This window comes from Marmota monax, unplaced genomic scaffold (assembly GCF_021218885.2).
Source record: "Marmota monax isolate L192 unplaced genomic scaffold, Marmota_monax_Labrador192_F-V1.1 WCK01_AAM20220418_F8-fsc00072, whole genome shotgun sequence".
Classification (NCBI taxonomy): Eukaryota; Metazoa; Chordata; class Mammalia; order Rodentia; family Sciuridae; genus Marmota; species Marmota monax.
In genome coordinates, this window is record NW_026692356.1 from 1,045,701 (window position 1) to 1,058,594 (window position 12,894).

Here is a 12,894-nt window from a genome sequence, read left to right on the forward strand (position 1 = left end):
AACTGCAATACCCTCTAGCCTTCTGTAGTCCTTTCCCCCAGTGCTGTGGGCCTTCTTCTGGACATCAGAAATACCTTTCATCTGAGACACTTTCCAATATCAACTGAGCAGCCTATGCTACCAGCCCAGTTCCCTGACACCCTTTCCACTATTCCTTTGTACAATCTTGGTCAGATAGAATACAGGGATCAAACTGGGTGGAATATGGACAAGAAGGATACTAGAGACTAAGGAAAACCCTAGTAAGGTGTACTTCAGGGGCCCTTGAGGAGCCTGAGTATGTATATGCCTTTATTTGTGAACTTCCATGCTCTCCCCAATCCTATAGCCAATGATTAGTGATGAGGTCTTAGATCATTCCCTAACCTCTCTGTGCCTCAGTTTCCCTGTCAGTAAAATAGGATGATAATCTTATTTAAATCATAGAATTATTATGAGGACTAAATTAACCTAGGTTAATCACTTAAAACAACACAGATCCTTATAAATGCTATCTGTTTGCTATTATTACTAGAGATGAAAATGTGACCAGTCTCTTCTTCATTTTATTGGCTATTCATGGCTTTGAAAAGTTATAATAACTGAGTTGTTTTTAACCTAACATAATAAACAAATTTTCTCCCTATTATGAGCAAGATCCATTGCTTTTTTCATCATAACAGTCCGGAAAGATTCCAGATTCTGTGGGTTCCGAGTTCAATTTCCCTCTCTGCAAAATCAGACCTTCTAAGTCTTCTATCCTGGTGTGTGTGCATGTGTGTGTGTGTGTGTGTATGTGTGTGTGTGTGTGTGTGTGAGAGAGAGAGAGAGAGAGAGAGAGAGAGTGGCAGAGGTGGATGCAGCTGGTCTGGACTGGCCATTCTTCTGTCATTACTCTATATAATGAAACCCTGTGATTTCTTTCATCATGTGCAGCTGATACCACCCGGTCTGCCTTTAATGGACACCATGCCCAGAAATGATGAAAGGCTTTAGTTCTTACAAATGAGAATACCCCTTCAAATGAGCTGAATACTGTCCATGAAGGTAGAGCATGAAAGATCATGAATTTTATTTCTTTTCTTTCATTCATTAAGCCCTAATATTGTTCATTGCTTTACTCTTTGCTTAATTCTATATTCAGGGCCTTGAACAAATTTTATAATAGACTTTTCAGCAGTCTCATCATGATCCTGCCCCTCCTTTATGCCTTTATTTAGATAGTAGTAATCCCTGTATGTGTAAGATACATATTGTTCAAATAATTATGACCTGACATCCAAGACTGAAAGAGATCAGCTAAAGCCTAAAGACATAAGGAAATATGATAAATCAATATCTTTTTCTAAAAGGATCTAAACATATTCCCATAAATGAAACTTCTGGTAGTTCTGATCATCACTGGGAACTGCAAATAGTAGAAAGTGTTTACGGAAATTGTCAACAGCTAGACTTTTAAAAGCCTATCTATGCTGGGTGTGGTGGTACGCACCTGTAATCCCAGTGGCTTGGGAAGCTGAGACAGGAGAATGGCGATTTCAAAGCCAGCCTCAGCAAAAAAACGAGGCGCTAAGCAACTCAGTGAGAACTTGTCTCTAAATACAATACAAAATAGGACTGGGAATGTGGCTCAGTGGTCGAGTGCCCCTGAGTTCAATCTCCAGTACCAAAAAAAAAAAAAAAAAAAGCCCATCTATAGATGTTCTTGGGCTCTCCCTGATTTTGTTATCAGGAACAGGTTTTCCCAAGCCCAAGAGGGAGGACCTCCTCTGTGTCCCTTTTGCTTTGTCTTTTATACTAATAATCCTTTTCCAGAGCTGATATACAAAGGAAGCAGATCATAAACCATTCTGTGGTACTCCTGCCTGGAGGTCTGAGAAGGCACAAATGGGATGTCTTGCGGAGCCAACACAGTAGACTTAGAAAGTAGGAAGAGCTTTCCATGCTGTCAGCCAATCTCCTTTTCATGCATGCCCACAGTCCTGCTCATCAAGTAGCCAGCATCTTCCATATTAAGTTGTCTAAGATCCTCCCTAGACCTGGTAGTGTTTTACCTAGACCTGCCTTGCCCACTGTTAGGCACATATAACTTCTCATTTCCTGAAGCTTTTCCTTAGCAATTCTTCCAAACAAAGTTTTATTTTATTCTGCTCTATTTGGCTCTGACTCCTTCTGCTGGGGCCCCTCTATCCACTGGAAGCTAATTCAATAGTCCTTGATAAGACTTGATAGTGAAATTTCAGACACTGTACCAAGGCGATGAAGGCAGGTAGGATGTTAAGTATCACCTACTTATCCCATATTCGGATATCTTTGGAGGCACAGAAGTTATATCATATATGGGCACTCACTCTCTCTACTTTCTCAACCCTTGTATTTGGCTTTTTTGTAAGTAGCAAGACAAATGATTTCAGTTCTTAAATGTTTTTTATTTTCATGTGTGTGTGTGTGTGTGTGCGTGTGTGTGTGTGTGTGTGTGTGTGTGAGAGAGAGAGAGAGAGAGAGAGAGAGAGAGAGAGACACCAGGGATTGAATCTAGTGCAGCTGTACCACTGAGCTACATCCACAGCCTATTTATTTATTTGTTTATTGACAGGGTTTCATTAAGTTGTCCAGGCTGGTCTCAAACTTGCAATTCTCCTGCCTCCGTCTCCCAAGTAGCTGGGATTACTGGTGTGTGTCACCACATCTGGCTCCAGGCTACTCCTTTAGCTATGAAGGCTCAGAACTCATTACTCAATAAGTCATGGTTGATGAGGATGAAGGGTTACATGCTTAAGACCTACAGAAAATGTTTCATCACTCCTCTTCTACATGTCTATCACAGAACTACAGAATCCACAGATGTCTTTCTATAAGTGAGCTTGTAAAAAAAATTCATACAAAAAATAAAGAAGAAAATGGAAAATGAGGCCACGATGCTAACTTTTCTAACACAAGTATAAACTGGAGTTTTGCTATATTTTTTCTTTGCTTTAATAATATCGTAGCATATTTTTTGTAGCATATACTTTTTAAAAGAAAAATACAGAGACCAGTGAATTTGAAGAAAAAAGCTGGAGAGGGCCTCTTGTTTGCAAAAGTACAAATAAAAACACTTTTCAAAACTGCTACTTAAATGCTGTCAATAGTTACAAAACCCCTGGAACCAGTGAAGTTTGTCAAGTAGGCCTTTATCCTTCCTTATCATGAACATTCTTAACCATTCCCCAAGGAATTCTAAAACTGTTCTAAGAAACTTTTGCATCATCCTAAACTTGCATCTGCTCAGCTTGATTGCCTTAGGAAAAAAAAAAAAAACTTACTCTTTTATATCATTTTGCATAGCAACATCCCAAACACAGCAAACATGATGATGCATGGAAAATACAAAGAGTCTGGGAGAAATACAGCTATGGAGGGACTGGGCATGTGTTCCCAGAAACCACTTGAGGACTGTGGAGCTGCTCTCCCATGACAGCTGTAAGGGGCCCATCCCATTCATGGTTCTCATTTCCTGAAGCTCTTTCTTAGCAATTCTTCCAAACAAAGTTTTATTTTATTCTGAAATCAGGTGAAAAAGGGAGAAAAAAATCAATGTTTATTGAAAGGGGAAAAATCCTTTTAAGATGATGTGTATTCCCATAAGGATGGACTGCATATTTTAGAAGTATAGTAAGTATGCACTATTCTAATGGTTACCATAGGAACAAAACTTTCCCCCCATTAAATGGAAGGATAATCACTGTAGAAAATTTCCACTCAAATGTCTAAGTTACACAAATTAAACACCATTTGGGATTCAAGCCCAACTCTTTGTATATTTGAAGCCAACGGATTGAATATTTGAAAGGTGTTAGATGAGGAAGAGGTAAGAGAAACTGTTTCCTTCACAACATTGGCACATCCAATAATCAAACTATGAGTTTACTAAACAACCCATCAAATGGATTGGTGGCCACTGCTATTGCACTCAGCCTCAATTTCCCAAGAGGGCATCTTGCCAGGTCTCAACTGAGAGGTCTGCTAAGCAATATCATAGAATTCTCATCCTTGATCCCAAGTATTTGTTCTGAAGAAGAGAGCAAATGTGACCTACGACCTCATAAATGGACATGTGGGTTCTGTGAGCAAAATTGAATATCAAACAGGGTTATAATTATGGAAGCCTTTTACAACAAACTGGCTCTGTGCTAGGTCTTAAAAGATGGGGTGGTCTCTAGGAAGAGCAGCATGTTTAGGTAGCAGAGCCAGCGCCATACTCCTTTTCTCCTGAGATGCACTGTACTTTTCATATTTGTATATCTTTGAATTCATGCTACTTTAGAATTGATGGTGTCTCATAGTCACTCTCAACCAGATGGCAGCTATGATGTAAGCGGCATTAGACACACATAGGCCAACTTGGTCATTGTCATTTCCACTGAGTTTTGTCTATGATTGACTCCATATACATTAACTGACATTTAAAATATCTTACAAAATATTACATTACTTTTATTACTAATTAGAACAAAAAACCCCAAAATATTACACTACTATTTATTCATGAAATGAAAAGTTCTTGTATACAGCTAGACGTGGAAACAGCTGAGTGGCAAAGTTTGATACTAATGGAAGGAAGTGGCTGTCATGGGGGGAATGACCAATGTCATCAAAGAACAGAAGAGGAGTCAGCAGTTTGGCATAAAATCCCAGAGACAACTGTAGAGCCCTTTTATATGACAAGTTGTATTACCCCTCTCCCCCATGGCACAGAAAATGTAGCAAAATATGGACCCGGACACCTTTGAGTGAAAAAGTGATACAACTGAGTCTACTGTTAATGTAAAGATTTTTAAAGATTGGATTCACCTTCATCTTTTTATATTACATTAGAGAACATGAAAATGATGTTTGAAAAAACACATTACCAGCTCATTTTTCTAAGTTGTATACTGTTAAATAAAACTGTAAGAGGCCATTAATTTGGACTGGGCTCTTATAGTAGACTAGGATCAATAGACCAAATCACAATAGACCAGATTTCAGTTAATCACAGTAACTGAAATCTGGTTGATCACAGGAGGCCCTGTAGCCCATAAGCTATTTAGGCTTTAACCTACTTCACTGGTTTCTATGCTTCACTTTGATTTTTCTAAAAAGGTATCTGATCCTGCTGTTGGGTAGAATTCTCAGAACCTGCTCTGGTTCTAGACATTGTCCAATTTGTGAATTTTTTTCCCCTCTCAAATGAACTCTATTAATTTTTTAAAAAGAGTACATGAAGAAAAATTGTCTTAATTTAAAAAAAAGCTGTTTCAACTAGTATAAAATAAAAATCTCAAGAGATAAGAAAATGTGTTTGAGACTTTTTTCCCTCAGTGGTATATAAGAAAATAATAAATCTTACTATAAGGAAATTTTAGATTTAATAATATACAAGTATACAAAAAGATGAATAAGTAAAGTATTATCTCTTATAATAGAAAAGTAGAAGTTTAATATGTAGAATAGGGGTGGGGTACAAATCAAACTCCATAAGATCCCTATAAAATATTAGTTAGCAAATTACTTTTGGAATTCCTTTTATATTAAAAAGTTGAATAAGCTGTCTATAGAGTATTTGAGTTCTGATGCAAATTTTAAAAGAATCTAATAATTTAATAATAGTTTAATAATCTATTTTGAGAAATTTGGCCTTGGTGTCTGTATTAAGAGGACTGTAGTAATAAAATATCTAAAGATTCACTATAATTCAATTCTATTTACATGACAAGTAATTTAGCTATTAAAAACACCATATAATAAATCAATGCCAGATAATACTTAAAGTATATTTATATCTCATGAGATAATAATAGGAACATAAAACTGAATAACAATAGAACAATATATCTTTTGTGAAGGGGATTATTCTGATTAAGTTAAGGCATTTGGCTTACATTTTTACTTTGGAGAACTTTTCCTTTTTTTAACTTTTAAAAAAGTATAATGGTCAATTATCATTAACTTGCTTGGCTAATACTGAAAATAAGTAGAAACTTTGAGGACTCAGAATTTTGGCACATTTTTCATTTTATTTTTTTATGTTATAAAATGTGCCTAGAGAAAACAGAGTCTTTTAGGATTTACTACTATATTTTAATTCCCCAAAGGGTGTGTCAAAGCAATTTTCAAAAAGCTTTAGGCACATTTACAAAAGAGCAAAACAATTTCATGGTACAGTAAGGTGGTAGTCCAAATTCTGTTATAATTTCAGGCCCAACTCACCCATCTCACTGTTTATACCATCTATTCACATAGGACACTCATGTTAGCCAGTGCTGGACATCATCTAACCATGTGGGTGGCAGCTGCCTGTCATCTCAATAATGCTGAAGGAAAGCCAGGGAATTTGTTTCAAAGCGTTTGTCCAGATTAAACCACATGTGGCCTCCAGGGTGCTCTGGGCCTAAAGCCGAAGCCTGCTGGCTATGTACAACGACCAAGCTTATCCAGGAAAAAAAAAAAAAAGTGGACTGTCTCCTCAAAGCCAATAAAGATAAAAGAAACTTGCTTTAGTCCAAAACAGCACAGCTCATGGGTGGGAACTGCACAAGATTAAGGTTTGTCCTCTGTGTTGGCCCAGAAAAACCAGGGAATAGGAAAAAAAAAATGTCAACAGCTGCTCAGTCCCTCTGTTTTTTGTTTTCCTTGCTTACAAGAAACTTTAATTGGACACTTCACTTCACCTTAACTCTTTTCGTGACTAAGGGGCTGTGAGCATGTAATAGCAAACTCTGAACCAGTTATATCCCCTTAGGTGATACTACAGTCATTATCATATCATTGGAATAGAGTCCTATAAAAGGTAAGACTTTGATTTCTGGATCTTAGAAAACTTCAAGTCCTCATAATAGTCATTGAATAAGGTGGTATGTAGGTGATGGGAAAGCTGTTGACCCTTGTTATTCCTTGGCAAACCATTTGGTAAATTGTCACTTGGACTGTCATGGAAGAAAAGCCACATGCCTATCTACCCTTCCAGGAAACTAGTTGGAAAAAGTTCGAATACTGTGGCAAGTTGACTGCTTTAGCAAGATAGTAAGAAAGAGAAGAACCAAGTGTGCTGTTTGCATGGAGAGATGAAAGTGAAAAGAGGAGATCCAACCCAGGTTTTCTCTGTATGTAGCTTGCAATCTAAATAAGTGAATAGCCGCCCAGTATGGGAAAAGGAAATCAAGAAACAGAAAAACATAAAACACTGGAAGAAGTAGACCCAATGCAGACCTCACCACCAGGGGGTTGAAAGCAGATCTCAGATGGTTCCAAGAAATCTAGACAGGCAAATTCAACACAGTGTGGCCCAGGGCAGGGCAGGATCCCATATCCATTGCCTCTCTTCTATCCAGAATGAAAACATAGGCACTTTGAAAGCCAATAAAACCATTCCTTCCTTAATGAGATCCACACTATTGATAGTGTGTGGCTGATAAAGAATGAGACAACAAAAAATCTATTTCTAACATGAATGCTTATATTGATACAGGATGTCTTTTTTGGCAGGAGTCTTCTGATTCCCCAGAGACTGAAAAAAAGGACAACCAAGTGTCTGTCAAATAGGTGTAACTCTCCTCTATATAAATATATAGGTTTTTTATATTATGCACATACATACTTATGGAATATTATTTGGAAAGATACACAAAAGATACACAAAAAACCTTGTGGTTGCTTCTGAGAAGAATAAAGTGGCTATAGGAAAAGGGCATGAGGGATAACTTACTTATTCTCCTTATTTTATTTCTGATTAAGTGAAAATTTTGGACCATGTATATATACAACCTAATCATACTTTTTTTTTTTGACGGGGGGTCAGGGGAAGCAAAATAAAACTAGTGCTTAATAAAATTACAAGTGCACCTTGTAACTTTTAACTTAATTTTTTAATTCCTGGGAATAATATCCACAAATACATAAAAAAATATACAAAATGATGTATTTTCAAGTTCATTGCTTTTAAAAGCAAATAGTAAAAGAAATGAAATAATTTAAATACCTATCAACAGGGCACTGGTGAAGTATATTTTATTTATCTATACAATTCAGGACTGTACACTCATTAGAAGAAATATAGAACATTCTGTATTGACAAAAGAGTTCTATAATATTACTCACTGAAAAAGGCAAATATTATTTCATGCTCTTATTTGAATTAAAACAAAAGTGAAAGCAATCTAGATATGCATGTCATATTACTATATATGTATATTTGTGTGTGTATGTGCCCTTGCTTTTATAAAATATTTCTGAAAATAATTAAAATTATAACATTAGTTGTTTCAGGGAAGGAGAACCTGGTGGCAGAGGTTTAGGGGTAAGATGAATACTTTTTATTCCAAAAGAATTCCACACATATTTTCTTCATTAGCAATGTCATTTAAATAAGTGTTTTCTTGCTTCATAGATCACACTGCTTAAGTTATGACACTTTTTAACAAAAGTACATATATATCACCTATCCAGTCTTATTTCCTATACAAGCAGCACTCTTTAGAATAAGCATTTTGCATCTAAAGGCCATATCTTCATGTGAAGTTTTTAAAAATAATATGTGCTTTTTAAAAATAATAAGTTTTAAAAAATAATATGACCCTTTTACATCAATCCAGGGGAACAATATTTTTCAGTTTGCAGGTATAATTGGCATTCACTTGCTCAGGTGCTAGTTTCACTTCCATTTCATCAGGTACATGATGTGTGAAAAAAAGAAAAAAAACATGCTACCACCTCTGACCTCACTCAACATTTTTTTTTTTTTACTATGAAGACATGACCCTGTTGTGGGTGGGCTAATATTATCCTAAGAATATGGAGAATATGGCATGATCATCAAGAATGTTCTTTTGTAATTGGGACCACTCTTTCTAGACAAAAGGGTATATCCTGTTTCTTGTTTTTACTTTTCTCCTCCCATCCCTCCCCCCTCCTCTGCTCTCCTGTTGCTCCTATATATTTCCTTTTAGCATCAGTTTCTTAGATTGTGTATTTTAAAATCTTTAGGGTGAGCAACATGCTGTGGTTGACAACCTCAAATTATTAAAGAAGTTTTCATCCTCTAAAGATCTAAAAATTAGTGACATTTTCACTTTGCTTAACATTCTTTCTAGTGTGGCGATTGATGGTTTGAGGTTGGTAAGTGTTGAGGCAACTCATGGGCTCTGGATCCCTGAGTGTTTTCTAGCACTCTGATCAGTTTGAAGACCAAACTTTTGTTGGAGCTAAGTTGAAAATAGTATTGTATAGTTTAGCTTTATAGTTATAGACAGAACTCAAAGGAGGGTCGGACAAAATCAAGTTCGATTTCTTTGTTTTACAGATGAGGAAACAGTGATTCTCCAAGCCATACAACTTTCTATTAGAATAAAACTTGTTGATTTAAATATATATATGACATATCTCATAAGAAAGTAACCCTCCAAAAAAATCATCTTGCTCTTTTTGTCCCTTATCCATGTTTGTTTCTTAATCAGTGTTTTTAAACTGTTATGGTTTAGTTAAGAGGTGTTCCCCAAAAGCTCATTGTGTGAGACAATGCAAGAAAGCTTAGATGTGAATAGATTGGGTTATGAGAGCATTAACCTAATTGTTGCATTAATCCTCTAATATAGATTAACTGGGTGGTAAATACAGGCAGGTAGGGTGTGGCTGTAGGAGGTGGGTCATTTGGAGTGTGTCTTTGGAGTATATCTTTTATCCTTGGTGAGAGGAATCTCTTTCTCTGCTTCCTGGTTTCATGTCCTGAGCCACTTTTTCTCCACCACACTCTTCTGTCATGATGTTCTGCCTCACTTAGGGCCCAGAGCAGTGGAGCTAGCCATCTATGGACTGAGACCTCTGAAACTGTGAGCCCCAGAATAAACTTTTCCTCCTGTAAAATTGTTCTTGTCAGGTCTTTTGGGTATAGCAGCAGAAAAAAAAAAATGACTAAAACGTGAACAAATCACCTTGCCTGGTTTGCTAAGAAGAACTTGGAAATGGGAGAATTAGATGGTCCTCATGAGAGTTGGGATATTAGCAAGGAGTAGCCTCCTTCACTGCTTTAAAGCATTCTTGAGATATTGAAGTTACCTTCCATGAGTGTTGAAACTGTATTAATACGATTGTATTAATAGGCACATGGAGTCATATGCTCATGCTATAGCATTGGCCAGTGACATTACCCTATCTAGAGAGAGAAAAGGATTTCGATGGGAGACTTTGGACTATAAAAACAAAACAGAGGCAGGAACACCAGTATAGATATGGGCAGGGGAGAGGAAGTCTTCGAAAGGTGTTAAGAACCTATTCTGACTTCTCTGATGTTTTACCTACTTATTCCAAGTCTCCCATCCGATTTCCAAACGGTAGAGTGCACATTCATTTGACATTGCTTTGTCCCAGGGTGACAATCTTATTCACTCTGATGAATTCCTAGATTTATCATTCTACTCCAGATCTGTTTTCTGACTCGAATCTCTCCCGGTCTCTAATCTATCTCTTGATCAACCTAAATTTCCAACTGAATGTCACAAAATTGTTGAAAGCATAACATATCTAAAATTGTATTCTTGATTTCTTCTTTATATTCTCCTCTAGATTTCCTCAGCTCAGAAAGTGGCACCCCAACTTCCTGGTTGCTCAACTCTGAATTTTGTTGTCATCCTTGAAACTTTCCTCTTCCTATCCTTTCAACCCATTACCAAATTATATTTTTACCACCAAAATATTTGTTGAGGTCAACAACTGAGCTTCATCTTCCTTACTGTAACCTTGGTCTGTACCATGTAGTAAGGGACTACTAAAAACAATTACAGGTTTGGGCATTTATCTCAGAGGTGGAAAGCTTGTCTAGCATGTGCAAGATCCTGAGTTGATCCCCAGTACACACATACATTCTTCCATAAATAAATAATAAGTGTTGCATGGTGCCACCTCTCTGCCAAAAACACGTGAATGACCCAGCTTCTTTTTTCATCTTCAGTTAGTACCTTCCTCCCAATGGCTGCCTCCCTCCTATGGGTGCCTCTGATCCTTTGCATGTTATTCTACTTTGAATTCTTTGCCTTCCTCAGCTCTTCTCTTTCCCACGTCTCCAAATTTCTACTAAAATTCCCTAGTCTAATTTTAGATGTCAGCTCCTACAGAATCTGATTTAGGACTCCCTTGATAGTCTTTTGTATAATATACTATTTTTTTTCCCAAAACACCAAATTTATAATTATAAACTCATTTGTGTGATGATTTATATCTTCCTAGCATAACTATTTTGTTCACTCCTATGTACCCAGCTTCTAGAAGTTTCCAGCATGTAATAGACACAGCCAATATTTGTTGAATGACAATGAATGAGCTATGTTAGCTGAATGTTGGGACCTTTTACCTCCCTTGGGACCGCGGCCATTATTGGGTGTTGGCTGAGGCGGCCTCATGGGTTAGCATTTCCGTATATGTGACCTGGCTGGATTGGCGTTTTTTGGGCTTTTGACTTTAGCCCCGCCTAATGGTTCAATCTGAAATCTGCCTAGGCCCCTTAGTGATAGTGACGTAACTGCCCCTTATTGGTTCTCACTACTGTCTCTTCTTAGTCCCTCCTATCACCATATAACCTTGTCCCTGACACAGTAAATTTGAGATTATTGCACCTTCACGGTTGACTCATCTCCCGACTCGGTGTGATTGTGGGCCAGGTTGGATGGCGGGCAGGGTCGAGACACTTCACCCTCTCGCTCAGCACTGGAAACACTAGCTGGTCTAGTGCGCTCCACTACCTCTGTTGGAGGGCGGTTCGGACAGTTGGTGCCTCCGAGATGATAGGCTGGTCTCCCACGTACCCTTGTTGGGGTGGGGGGGGGGAAGCTGAAGAGATTATTATAAAATAATCTATATTTCTTTCTTCTTTCTACTCTATTCTAGCCTAATTACCTTTTGATTATGGTTTGTCTTCCTTATATCTTGATCACTGGGAGTGAATGCCGATTGGACTGATTAGACTTATTTAGGTGAGAGATGTTTCTTCAAGACGTTGCTAAGGTTCAAGTGCATTTTATTTCATATGCATTTTTCTCTAAGGTCCTGAGAACAGTGAACTGTACTCCCAGACTTGAGATCAGGTCCTGAGCTCCATTAATTCACTAGTAAATATTACCCATGAGGCTTTATTGGAAACAGTCTTGCAGATATTTCCCCTCAGTAACTCTGGAATAATTACTTTAAGTTTATCTTTCATTTTGGAATGTCTGTTCTGAGGTACATAAAAAGTATTGCCAAAATTTGTCCAGTTACTAAAGATAGAAGTTACTGAATATAGAGTTGTTATCATCTGTGTGTGTCACTTAGGAGTTTAACCAGGCTACGCTAATCTTAGGTTAGATTTGTAAGCCTTTCAATCAGGTCCTTTCCTGCAACCAGATTTTATTAGTTTGGCAAATTCTATTGACAGTATGATAATGGGCCTAGTACCAACTGGATAAAACTACTACAGAACTGAAAGAATTCTTACTATGAAATGTTAGCAAAAAACTCATAGTCTTTCCACATGCCATCTTTCTGACTATGCTGTTAGAAAAATATTGTTTCCATAATTCTCATCATAATGCTACAAAGCACAGTTATGAGTTATCTTACAGAAAAGGAAAGCGTAGCAGAGAAAGATTTCATAGCACAGTCAGTGTCTGAACTGAGGCATGAAACTGAGTCTGCTTCACTCCATCTCCCAAACGCTTCACCACTACATGAAATTGCCTCTTCCTGACTTGATCAGGTACCAACTATTTGGTATGGAATCAACTGGTTTATTTGGAAACAAAAAATTCCTACCCTTTGATTTATGTCATGAGAAAAAATACTACTGGATCATTAAAATTCATGTTTGGATATTGTTGATGAATTTATTCAATAAAAGATTTCTTTACTATATTCTATCCACCAGCTATT

The 12,894-nt window shown here is 37.2% G+C and overlaps 1 protein-coding gene across 2 annotated transcripts in view; it reads left to right on the forward strand.

Moving 5' to 3' along the window:
• Thnsl1 (threonine synthase like 1) overlaps nt 1-12,894 on the forward strand; it is a 187,790-nt gene that overhangs the window by 136,857 nt on the left and 38,039 nt on the right. The gene's annotated exons all lie outside the window — the stretch shown is intronic.